This window comes from Schistocerca gregaria, chromosome 1, assembly GCF_023897955.1.
Source record: "Schistocerca gregaria isolate iqSchGreg1 chromosome 1, iqSchGreg1.2, whole genome shotgun sequence".
In the NCBI taxonomy this organism is placed as follows: domain Eukaryota; kingdom Metazoa; phylum Arthropoda; class Insecta; order Orthoptera; family Acrididae; genus Schistocerca; species Schistocerca gregaria.
The window spans coordinates 480,741,018-480,755,166 of record NC_064920.1 but is presented as its reverse complement, the minus strand read 5'-3'; positions in this window follow the sequence as shown (position 1 = coordinate 480,755,166).

Below are 14,149 nucleotides of genomic sequence, written 5' to 3'. Positions count from 1 at the left end.
GGAGTAGAGGCCGGAAAGACGAACGAATATAAAGAGAAACGTTGTATCAACGTGTGACATGGTATTTGAAAAAAAGCTGTTGCCGTGCATAGAAGCTTACAATGACCTCACCTGTTCAAGCCTTACAGAGTTAGCCAAGGTTCATGTCAAAGAACTGTTTTAATATCAGGATTTACTACTTGTTGTTGGAGTAGGTTCATGCACAGCTACCACAAATGCTCCGAGACCTGCGGTCGTCACGTTTTGCAAAGTTGCTAGTTTCCGGAGCCGGATAGTACGTGCAGTACCTTTGTTGTTTGTCGCTGAGGTAAGGTACCCGCTCTATTTCTAGTAGTGTGCGATTTCATTTACACATAAACATGGAGCTAGCAAGTGAAATCTCATATATAAAGAATGCATTCTCTTAATAAACATCATCTGTGGTACATATTTTTTAAACAGCATAATAAGACATCTTTTGTTTAATAATAGCTTAGCATTGTACACTCTTTAATAATCTGTCACAAGGTAATTTTTTTAACTGAGTAATAATAATGGAACGCAATTGCTCGTAAGATATCTCTTCTCCTGTATGAACATTTTCAAAAGCTCTTGCAAGTTATCCCAAATTCTTACGAGTACGCCGTCGTATTTAGTTTCCATTCTCTTTTTAGTTTCTTTTTCAGTCATTCTTTCGAACTAACTGTAGTTCTAACTAGCCTCCTATCGATCTCACCCCTAATTTCTCTGTGGGGTTGAGGCCTGTTGACTGAGATGTTTCTTGAATAACTTGGGGCAGTTATAATCAAGTCTTTTTTCTTCTAACTAAGAAATGTTATTATCTTGAGAAAAAATTAATATAGGGGAGGGGGGGCGTATAGTCCTCCAGATTTTTTTGCACACATATGTAAATTTTGATTAAGGATGTTGACATATCCCTCTTTGTTTACCGTAGTACCAATGAGAGTAATCTTTCCCTCTCCTAACTATGAAATACAACTCTGTACTTGTTTTACGATGGGTTGTAAATGTTTATTTCATACATTGCTATTTGGGCTTGCCCATACGACAATTCTCAATTCTGTGGAAAAGACAAATGTGCCCCCCTTAGTAAATATAACATTAATCTACCGCTCTAATCCTTTCTTATTGTGGTTTATTGTCCATCCTGTTGTTTCCCTTCGACCGTACGTTTCTTCTATGATGAGTCTCTGGAAATTCGATTCACTCACTTCCTTATCACAATCTTACAGCTGCTGGATTGTGACTTTAGGTGCAATTAATAGAATATTATGTTCAGTCTTATGAATAACCCCTTTCTCTTTCATTTATATTTTTTAGCTGCCCTTTATGGGGTGCAGATTCTATACGAACCTCATACTCAAATCATTTTATTACATTTCCAACTGCAGTTCTGTGTATATTCAGCAAACTAACAATATTTCTGTGACTGCAAAACTATGCATGGTGAAAGACGACAAGTTATCGCTGTTACAATATCTTGTTAATTCCCTGCCCACCCACTACGGTCCTGCAGACCATGTTGGTCAGCAAACATGTAGAAACAAACTGCGTCATAAAATACACTACGCGCATTTATACAAACTAACTAAGGCCTTACTCTCAACTGACCGAATATTAAAGATCTATTTCTTTAAGACCCTTCCGAAACAGTTATTTACAGAAATATGTTTCCTAACAGTTACTTCTATACACTATTAGGAAGTAATCACTCAACTGACATCGGAAATTTTTGAAAACAGTGCGTAACCGAACACACGGTGGCATTGTATGTCAGGTGGAATCCCTGCTCGTTAGTGCTGTTCTCTCTGTTACAGTGTTGTTCAGCTGTGAAAATGACGCAGTAGCCCGACGCATCCCCTGCGAATAAAAACTATTCAGTCAGCATGAATACGATGTAAATAATGCAAAAGTCATTTCTAAGAGAAATTTCATTTACGGAAACAAGCTGCAACTGCATATATACTGCATAATGAGGTTCCCATCGTTTCTCCTTCAAGATAACCTTGGTTCTGAAATGGAAGAAGACTTCAGCTACAGGATCGCCTCGAGAAATTGTGAGCGGGCCTGTAGTCTTGCTTCTGAGTTTACATTATCCGTGAATAGGCGATGGTGGCTAAAACTGGAAAAAAACTGCAAGAGTTCGCCGAAGTTCCCAAACACGAACAGGGGCGGGGGAAGACGCCCCACTGTGTTCCCCAAATACCTGTTCGGAGGGCCGATCGAAACTCGCCGGCGTGATTGTCGAGGGCGGGTGAACTTTTTCACAATTAATGCTGTTTCTGCTTGCCCTGAGCAATCAAACTCCGCCAGCGGCTATATGCAGCGGCGGGGCGGCCAATCACGTCGAGGGAGAACACCGGCAGAGTTCGGAAAAATACTTCCCGGCAGGTTGGTAGCCGTGGAAAGTAAAACGATTGGAACAGGAAGAGGTTTCGTGATGAATGTAGCGAAAGACTTAGTTGACAGATGAAACCATTCTCCTTTGTTAGTATTGTTAGTTACCTAAAATCAGATACTGAAAGTTAACAAGGTATGTGTAGCTACTTATTGCGTTATATGGCCTATCAGTTACAATCGTTTCGGTTAAGAAGCACAAATTTTGTTTCATACAAATTGCAGCTTTTTAAAATGTCTACAGAGCTTGCTCTAAATTAAGTTCGTTGTGAAAACGCGCCTTAGAGTTTACTTCTGCCACATAACTGGAGATTACTTCGACTCTGACTTAAGACGGATCTCGAGATTTTTCTATTATTTCTTGTAATTGCGAGTGGGTGTGCGTCATCCAACAACTGTCTATGCAAACTTTATATGTGCTGTAAGCGATCGTTTATTTAGTAACGTATTCCGTAACATTAGAGAAGGCAGGCATTATTAGCCTTTCATTTACTTGTCATGTACATCACAATTTGGAGTATCGGCTTTAGACACGTTTTATAAGTAGGTGAGAACTTAAATAGTGGCAACACTGCTGTGGAGACACTATGCAATGGAATCTACTATTGTCGCTGATAGGACACGTTGCTGACAAGCCTACCTTACCTCTGAGCAAATGGACTCGACCGTCCAACGTCACCGGCGTACGCACAATCGAGGGAAATACAGTCACTTATGAGAGAGCGGTCTAACGTAATGGTGACACTGTTTGCGAAACAGGAAAAACGGAATTGGATCAAGATTGAATATGCCAGAGGTCGTACAGCACGACAGTGTCATCAAGATCTTCAAGAGGTGTGCGGGGAATCGGCATTGCCGTCCAGAACAGTGGCACGTTGGGTAAAAGCCTTTATCAAAGGTCGGCAAACTGTGGCAGACATGCATCGGACAGGTCGTCGTAGCGTCTCTGAAGAAGAAGAGCATGCTGTTGCCGGGTTACTGGACAGTGATCGACGCCATACGATTCGAGAGTTCGCCCACGAAACTGGATTCGCGCATACGACTGTGCTTCGCATCCTGAAGGAACGCCTGGGCATGCGAAAAATTTCATCACGATGGGTTCCGCATGACTTGACGGACATGCAGAAGCGGATGCGTTCCGACACTGCTCGTATGCACTTGGAGTGCTATGAGCGCGAAGAAGAGGCTTTCTTACTCCGTATCGTAACACTGGATGAGACATGGGACACATAGTACAAGCCAAAATGGAATCTCCAGTCCAACGAATGACGTCATTATGGTTGCCGTGAAAGTGGAAAGTGCGTCAGAGCATCAGTATGGTGGAAGTTATGGTGATTCTCGTGTACGACTGTGACGGTGTTATCCTAACGCATTACGTTTCTTCACGGCAGACCGTCAGTGCAAGTATTACTGTTCGTTTTTGGAGCATCACCTACGACCAGCTTTGCGAAAGAAACGGCGACACTTTCTGCGCAACCCGTCCATCATTTGGCACGGCAACCCGCGAACGCATACAGCGCAAGCTATGGCTGCTCTGTTCGGTCGATGGGATTGGGAAGTACTGTATCATCCACCATACTCTTCGGACGTAAGTCCCTGTGACTTTCATTTGATTCCGAAGATGAAGGAACCACTTCGTGGCATTCGCTTCAGAACTGTTCCAGAGATTCGACAGGCAGTAGACTGCTCTATTCACACCATCAACAGAAGAGGCTCTGCTAACGGTATACTACACCTTCCACATCGCTGGCAACGGGTTCTACATAACGCTGGTGACTACTTTGAAGGACATTAATAGGCGCTAACATGTAACTCTTTTGTATCGGTTTTGAATAAACAGTTGCCACTTTTTAAGTTCCAATCCGCATACAAACTGCAATTATTTTTAAAAGTCTTCAGATCTTGCTCTAAATGTATTTGATTTCGTTTTATACTTCAAATAATGTAACTAAGAAGATAATTACAATTTAAACCCATTGATTAATTATGGATTTCCTTTAACTAGTACATTGCCCCGAGTTCCATCTGGCAACCAGTACTTCTCAATACAATTCTGACATCATTGGTCCCTCACCCAAGCCGTCTAAGAAATTAGACATCGATGGAAGTAACCACTATTAGTTCAACACATGCAAAACTTATGGGCCTATAAAACAACGACAGATGCGATTGACAGTTATCTTACCCCGGTTAGATCACAAAACATCAAGATCAGCATACTCTCTGTGAACGGCCTGCTCAATGTAACGCCTCTCTCAGTTCAGTAGGGCTTTGGGTAATCGACGTTGAGAGGCTGGCAAGACATTTGGAGGTAAATTCCAGGCCTGACCACGTAGTCGATATTAGTTCTTTTTTCAGGTATCACAGTGTAAGAATGAAGTGAGCACTAAGGGAACGATAACAACACGTGACTTGTAGAATATGCTGGGTAATTGTGATACTTCCGCTACTTGAGTGGGTCCCCATGAAACGCGAGTGATCCGGGGCAATGAAACTTTGTGCAAACCTTTGTAAGGACATGTGAAAGAGAAATAATGAATCAACCACTGGAAGGAACGTGAATTAATTTCCATGTGGGAGGGTAACATTTGTTAATTCCGTACCATGTTAATGTCCCAAATTACAAACGTTCAACAGTTTTACGACCACTGGTGTCCACGACAGTTTGTATGGATACCATTTCACAACTGTTTGCAGCACTTTTAGAAGGGTGGACCTTGGTATGTTCAGCTGTCGTGCCTCAACTCATGCACTGCTTGAAGAAGGCACGTTGTGATCAGCATTCTCACCTATGGTAATAGTAATTTTCTCGACAATTTGTGGCGCAACTGGCCGTCGACCTCCCCCAGGAGCAATTCCCAAATCACCACTTAATGCGAACTTCGGGGTCACGTTCTTCAAGCCTGATGCAGGAGGAGGACCTCCCCACATTCCTTTAAAGTGTCAATACTCGTGAAGAGCATGAGCACTGCTACTATTGCTTTGATACAACAGGTTTAGGAGTGACGCCCTGCTCACCTTCTCTAGACCCATGTTAACTGATGTTTATGTTTCAGCCCTATTTCGCTGTAACAGAGCCGGCGCCTAATGGCAACTCAACACATTAACACTGCTAACAATGCAAATCCCGCAGCACACCGTCTGAACATCATTCCTATAGAGTTGGGTGCCCGTTCGGCAGACAGTTTTCCGTTTACACAGGCTGAAGTAGCGAAAGTTTAACTACAGCCGCCCTGTGCGTAACCGTAGGTCACAACAAACATTTCATTCACTCCCTTGTCATGCATTCCATCGATCAGCGCACTGGTTTGTTACTACTCTGTAGGGCAAGTTATGCAAAAAAGTGTAGAGCCTTAACTAGTAGACGACAACCGACCCGAGGTACTGAGCACTATTAATGTGCAAAAACATTGTCTGTATGGGATTTGCAACTCCTTACTCCTGAAATATGTCCAGCACACTATCTCTGACTTTCGGAACAAGTTATTACCAAAATTAACTTCCAGAAGAGATATCTTAATAGCACAGTGCCGTCTCCAAGACATCTAATGTATTTTCTCTTGTATCGTGTGAATTATTTGAATCTGTGACCATTTTATATGATTGTTCTGTTTATAATGTTGAATTACTCGTAAAAGTGGCGCTAACTTCTGCTGTCTTTTAGGGCTCAAACCGATTCACCTTGCTGCATTGCCTTCGTTTGGTTTCTAAGAAGTCTACTTTACACACTGCGAATGTCACAAGACTATATTTGAATGGGGACGGGTTGTTTTAGGCAGTAGAAGAAGAACTATAGACTAATTCAAATAAAACATTGCATATAACATGTGTCCAATTTTTATTCATTACTGAGATACATATTGCTACAGAGATGTGTTTTCATTTGGCGTTTTGGTGGTCCAGTTGATATGGGGTATTTATCAACTGTCAGTTTTGTTTGATTACGAAGTGTGCTTGAGTTTGCATGAATTAATTCTTCAACTGTGGTTTTCGCTCTGGTTTGATGGCCACCTGTACAGTATGTTTTCATTACCCGTTGTGTTCTTACAGGTGTTGGGTACGACCATGTCGTATTTGTGTATCATGGGGGGGGGGGGGGGCAACTTGTGCAGTGACACAACAGGAGAAAATGTCATGTTATAGAATTCAATGTAGGATGAATGGTAGTGGTGTGATGCCTCTACCAATTAATACCACCAACCCTACATCTACACACCCTCCAAACTGTCTCTCAAAGGATCTTCAACCACTTCCCCCTCCCGGAGAATGAACTCTGTACGGAATTTACCACTCCGGTCAACTTTAAGCCCACCTCACCTGCTCCACTTCGTCAAGGGTCGTTCTCTTCTCCCTCCCTTCAGCTTATTTTCCCTATCCTCCTACTTCCCTTTCCACATTTATTTCCCTAGCCACTTTTCGCATCAAATTTTAGCCTCACTAATATCCCTCCACTCCCAACATCCACTTCACCCCATCCATACATTAGCACCACGAAATGTATTCGCGACTACGAATATGGAGAACAATCAGCTGTATAATGGAATGAAAATTTGTGCCGGACGGGGACTTGAACCCCAATTTCCCGTTTATCGTGAGTGAAGCTATCCGAGCACGACTCACGGGCAGACCCAAACTTCCATATGTCGTCAGCCATGTCTCTACAACCTGCATTCGTACATCAATTGTGTCTATTCCCGTACAGGAAAGACATTTTAACTGCAAGTAGCTTGGCCTGTTTCGGTGGATAAATACGGTTTTGCAGTGCCTCCTCAGCGACAATCTTGCCCTACATCAACAGACTGCCTACCACAGGGCAGGCCTTTCCAGCTTTAGTGACAGTGAAGAGCTTCTTTTTAGCATCAGCAGGTTTTTTAAATGTTTTTAAATGCTCTTAAATGTAATCTTATTGTGTTCTTGTTTTTTACCTTTTACTACAACTGTTTTTAACTAAAAGTTAAGGAATCATTGCTATTTTATAGTAAATATCAGACATTTCTCTGTTATTATTCTCCCATCTCATTTAGTTTTCCTTAACAGTTCGCTGAAGAGCGGGCTGATAATTCCGCTGACAGCCGCCGCCCCCCCCCCCCCTCCCCCCAACCGCCGTCATGGGGCGAGGAGCCATTAAACAACAATAAAGGAAAAGAAAGTAACTTGAACTGTAGAATGCATATGTATAGCAAATCACTGAATTTATGTAGACATAGGCCTTTTTTTTAAAAATCAGTGACTATTGTACCTAAATCACTGCATTCCGCGTAAAACCTGTTCCATATCATTACACTTTCGTCTGGACCACATGTACCTGATTATTCTACCAGAACACCTATCCACAAGATTATCAAATGGTTCAAATGTCTCTGAGCACTATGGGACTTAACTGCTGAGATCATCAGTCCCCTAGAACTTAGAACTACTTAAACCTAACTAACCTAAGGACATTACACACATCCATGCCCGAGGTAGGGTTCGAACCTGCGAACGTAGCGGTCGCACGGTTCCAGACTGTAGCGCCTGGAACCGCTCGGCCACTCCTGCCGGCACAAGGTTATCAAATTTATTATCAAGAATCTTGAAAATTGTAGACGTCGATAAGTGCTCCTGATGTGTTCAGATCAAATGAATTTAAATGATGTGTCGATATGGAACTTTCAACAAAGTCACTACAGACCTGTGCCCTTGTCATTGGGAGCTAGCATTATATATCTGATGACATCGCTGTACACAATGCATTAAACTCCATGCTACAGAGGAATGGTGTACTTTACATCACTCATTTGATTCTTCGTCTGACAGACGCCAACGTCAAATCACACTGCTAACAGCTAAGTGCAAATGTAAGCTCATATACGGAGACAAATTTTAATGTCAATAGTCTGGACAATGATTTAGATTTACTTTATAATGTCCACATTGGTATAATGCTAGTAGCTAAGGAACCCTAACATACTAACTACAGACGAAATAGTATAGAAAAAAGAACTCAGTGTAGATTGGTTGGTATACACCTGGCTACTGGAGTCATTATACCATCACCGCACTAGATTAAATTTCGTATAAGAACGCTACTACCTCATGCAAAATAAAATAAAACTTTATATATTTGAGAATCTTCATAATACAGTAAAAAACTTGTTGGAATGGGTACCTCCAGTTTCACTAGGCTACGTAATAAACGAGTTTGCTGTGCTTCTAAAATACTGCAGAATAACAGCAAGTGGCTCGTGAGTCGTGAATGGCTCGCGTTTATCCCATTTATTGTTTGTCATCTTCTATTAAGGTACTGCCGCCTCGTTTCTTATTTCATTTACTGGCGTCACTAACTTCCTGCCTTACTTGCCCATAAGCGCTAGCAGTAGCGCTTATCGATAACTGCAGTGTCGTACGATCTCTGGAGCGACCGATAGTATATCCGGGTCGTTTGTTCCTTTCACCATTTCCGGGTCTGAGCAGTCGGTCGGTTGGCGTGGAGCAGCGAGGAATTCTCGGCAGGGCGTAGTTTGGCCGGGGCCCGCTGGCGGTCTCTACGCGATGTCGGAGTTTGCAGCGCTGTTCCCATTGCTACGAGGTCCGTGGCTCACCTACCCTGGACACGAAAGTTGAGTTTTGATTTAACCTACCAGCAAGTCAAGACTGTTCACATCGTGTCGTTTGGAGATCGTTGTCGGCTGTTGGGATATTCCCGCGAGCAACAACGTGGTTTTCAAGTTTGAAAATTCTAACCACCCTCCGGCTGAGATTTACTGTATTTGGTTGTTTGAATTGAAGTGCACCAGCGGAATCTTCTGCCTTGTGGCCGTTAACGCTCCGGTTACCTGCCCTGGCTGCTGATGTAAATTTCAAGCAGTGTAGTTACCTCATCGTGTTGTTTCTGTCCACACGGTATGTAGTTTGACAGTTCCATGTATGATTGGTTGTGGGAGCCAATATCTTCTACGTTGCTCCGTTGAAGTCGCTGTTGTGCCCTGGTCGGGTGAAGTGGAAGATATCTTGTCGGTGGGTCCGTTGACTGTAGGTCGGATGGGTTGTTGTATAATCGTGAATGGTTGGTCCGACTACTGTCTCACCTACGCGAGCGTTAGTGTTTGAACTAGAAAAAAAAATGGTTCAAATGTCTCTGAGAACTATGGGACTTAACATCTGAGGTCATCAGTCCCCTAGAACTTAGTAATACTTAAACCTAAATAAACTAAGGACATCACACACATCCATGCCCGAAGCAGGATTCGAACCTGCGACCGTAGTGGTCACGCGGTTCCAGAGTGAAGCGCCTAGAACCACTCGGTCAGCACGGCCGGCGTTTCAGTTACAGGCCGGCCGTCGAACTTCTGAGCGCCCATGGGTGTACTGTTCTATTTTTTTAAATTTGTTCTTGTTGTTTGTACTTGTATGGCTTGTAGACCATTTTTTTTAAATTAGAGTTGTTTTGCTCTTAAGGCATTCAGAACCGTTTAAAGTATTGTTTCACATAAGCCCTTTGCTATTTTAAAAATTTTATTGTTGTTGAATTTTATTAAGTCTTGGGCTTTAGCCGATTTTGAGTTTGAGTTGTTTGTAAGGCCTTCAGCCTAAATTAAAGAATTGTTTCACGTAAGGTCTTTGGCATTTTAATAAAATTAATGTTATGGAGTTTTAAGTGTTATTCCTTCAGCCGATTTGAATTTAACTTGTTACTTCAGCCTAACTAAAGAACTACTTTAAGATAAGGCTTGCCTTTTAAATTTCTTATTATGCTTGCGTTTTAAGTTATTTTCCTTCAGCCGTTTTTAAATTAAAATGACATTCAGTCGGTAATTAAGTCCTGAGGATTAAAGCTGTGTGTGTTTTTTTTAAAAAAAATAGGATCTTGTAATGTTTGATCAAATAATAAAGTTGTATGTTCGAGTGTAACTGACGGCCCCTTATTTCGGCCCCTTTCCACAATTTATACTATCTGTCTTGTCCTGCGAGATTAGCAGGGCGTCTCAGTTCGTACATCCTTTCTTTGTCGCCCAGGCAATGTAAGTGGAAAAGAGGTTAAGTAGTACTCATTCGTTCGAAAGTAGCTGTCAGCTTCCTGATAATCTGAAACTACCGAAACCAAGGGAAGATAGGGGTTAGTTACCGGTCGCTTATGTGCACAGTATTAATCCTTATGGCAAATGAAAGAAGTCAGTTCTCTGTTCTTTCTTCTTCGGTCAGTTTCCCTGTCCGTAACGTCCCTTCAGGACCAGAAACATAGACCTTCTTCGCCAGCTGGTCGTCTTTGTCTTTGTAAACCAATCCTACACGAGCAGAGGTCAATATAAAAGACAATCTCACACGCCGTGTTTATTTTGTGATGACTCTCGTATAATTATCAGTATTTGAATACTCATCCTAGTGTTCGACTTTGTGTTTTCAGTACACTGTAATACGCTTTTCGCATTATCGGCAGGCTCTGCAGACCTGCATAACGACCATAGTTCAGTATTCCTCGAAACGGTATCGCTTTTGTGGTAAAAGTTGTACGATATGGGATAGACGAAAGTGCTTTGAATTTTACTGTTCGGGGACAAAGAGTGCACATGCTCTTACTAAAGTCACTTGGTAACGAGGGCCTTGAGTAGAAACATCAACAAAGTGCGGCCAAAAGGAATTCACACATACACTCACACACACACACACACACACACACACACACACACACACGTAACCCACTACTCTCATACTGGGACCTACCCGAAGAGGCGGATAAAGGGACTCTGGGTAGGTATGATGGGTGCCGAGCAAATAAAATACTTGGGGCGGACCAAAAGTAGTGCAGCAAATGCGGCGCGACGAAATCCAGAGTCGGCAGTTTTCTGATCAGCGTCTGTCCACCCAGGGGTGTAGCCGCAAATGAATGATACAGGGACTAACACTCCCTGTTTCTAATTACCGAGTGGAAACACTCGACCAACAAAGACAACCAGCAACCATGACGTGTGCGAGTAGTAACAGCAATCAACATAAACCCCAACCCCCTAGAACTCGGGATTCTGTGAAAGCTGGACTTACATGATCACAGAAAAAGTCGGAGATCGCCGGCAAACTTCCACACTAAAAACCTATATTTTTCGAACTTTCCACACAAATACACTGATAAAAATAAGAAAACTGCCTAGCCTAAAAGTAAAGTTCGACAAAGAAAAGATAATTATATTTACCCTGCAAGAAACACGCATAACATACAAAAACACGGTGGATTATGGAATCTACCAATTCTCAAGCGCAAGGCAGAAAAATGAGTCGCCCGGGGTGCTACACTTCAGAGTATAATGTTCATGCTACACAAGAAGATAATCAATCCAGTCAGAAAAGTCACTGCCATAGTCAACAGGTTAACGACAATGGACTATAGTGGGCAAACAAGAAATATACCATGATCAATGTACACGCCCCGACGAATGGGAATAACAGAAAAAATACCAAAATCAACAGAGAAACTTTGGGCAACATTAGAGACTGTATAGCCAAGATCCCCAAAGACGACATAAAAACTTTGCTATGTTACTTCAACGAACAATCACTAGAAAACTCTGGCACTGTTTCTCGCACAGAAACATACAAACCAAAATGATGTGATACTCATCGAACTAAGCCAGCAGAACAACATACCAGCAAAAACAGAAAACATAAAAGTCACCATTACTACGGATGGGAGAATTCCAAGTAGACCATGTAGTCACATCCTACTCTGTCCAGAATAAAATACATGACATTCCAGTTCGCAGAGGTGTGGATGTTTGTTTAGACCACTACCCAACTCGAATCAAAATCAATTTTATGCCGCAGAAAATCCATCAGATAAGAACACACACAGATAAGATCGACAACAAAATTAGCATGTAATTCAACATAAAGACAACAAGTAAACGCATGGGAAGGATTGTATAGAAAGGTCACACGAGAAGCAAACGAACTGATACCAAAGAAAAAAAACACTAAACACCCATGGTGGAACTCGAAATATGAAAGTGCACCAGAAAAACGCTAGCAAGCCTTCTATCCCCTGTAAATTTACGTCGTTTTAAAGAGTCCAGAAAACAGGCAGCAAAACTCATTAGGGAAACCATGACGAAGCACATGAAGGAGCAAGTGGACGCTATAGAGAAAAATTTCTGCAGAAACAGCACGACAGAATTCTACACAACTTTTTCAAGGAAGCACCGCAGGTACACACGCCAAAACATATGCTTCAGAAAACAAGATGGAAAACTCGCAACAACTAATTAAGAGATTTTTCAGAAACAGGAACGTTATTTATCCGATCTCCTTAATTGCCCTGAACCTGAAACAATATTCCCAACGCAGGGCCACCACTCCACCCACACAGAATCAGTCCCACTAATATATGAAGAGATCCACAAAGACATATTTAAATTAAATAAGCAACAGCACCGTCAAGAACACGTGTTCATTCAAACATAGATCACACATTACAACACAGTAACCAAGACTGAAATACCGAACCTAAGTGAGTAACTAACGTTCCATACGAAAAGTGACATAGAAATCCTACTGAAGGAAGCATGCAAAACCACGAGAAAAATTCCCGGCCCACTGCTGAAGAAGAAGGAAACGGATGAAACTCTAAGGAAACCACAGATAAGATAAGCAGCAGATGTTCGAAACAGAAGGTTACATTTCTAGCGGTACATCAGTAAGCTACCACCAACAGGACTCACCAACAGAATTCTGACGTACGTACAAGCCATCAACAATGCCATGGAAAATGTGTAAGTAGGCTGTTTAGGTTTCTATGTTGGTAATGTCATCTAGCACTCTGTAAGAAAATCACTGGCTGTGCTGTGTGCAGTCTGTGGCTCGTTGGCAATGTTGGAATATTCGCCATTGTAGTGTTTGGAAGTTGGCTGTTAACAGCGCGTAGCGTTGCACAGTTGGAGGTGAGCCGCCAGCAATGGTGGATGTGGGGAGAGAAATGGCAGAATTTTTCCAGAGCGGACGATTTAAACGTGTGTCCATCAGAAGGAGTAAATTTGTAATATTGGATATCATATATACTCCTGGAAATTGAAATAAGAACACCGTGAATTCATTGTCCCAGGAAGGGGAAACTTTATTGACACATTCCTGGGGTCAGATACATCACATGATCACACTGACAAAACCCACAGGCACATAGACACAGGCAACAGAGCATGCACAATGTCGCCACTAGTACAGTGTATATCCACCTTTCGCAGCAATGCAGGCTGCTATTCTCCCATGGAGACGATCGTAGAGATGCTGGATGTAGTCCTGTGGAACGGCTTGACATGCCATTTCCACCTGGCGCCTCAGTTGGACCAGCGTTCGTGCTGGACGTGCAGACCGCGTGAGACGACGCTTCATCCAGTCCCAAACATGCTCAATGGGGGACAGATCCGGAGATCTTGCTGGCCAGGGTAGTTGACTTACACCTTGTAGAGCACGTTGGGTGGCACGGGATACATGCGGACGTGCATTGTCCTGTTGGAACAGCAAGTTCCCTTGCCGTTCTAGGAATGGTAGAACGATGGGTTCGATGACGGTTTGGATGTACCGTGCACTATTCAGTGTCCCCTCGACGTTCACCAGAGGTGTACGGCCAGTGTAGGAGATCGCTCCCCACACCATGATGCCGGGTGTTGGCCCTGTGTGCCTCGGTCGTATGCAGTCCTGATTGTGGCGCTCACCTGCACGGTGCCAAACACGCATACGACTATCATTGGCACCAAGGCAGAAGCGACTCTCATCGCTGAAGACGACA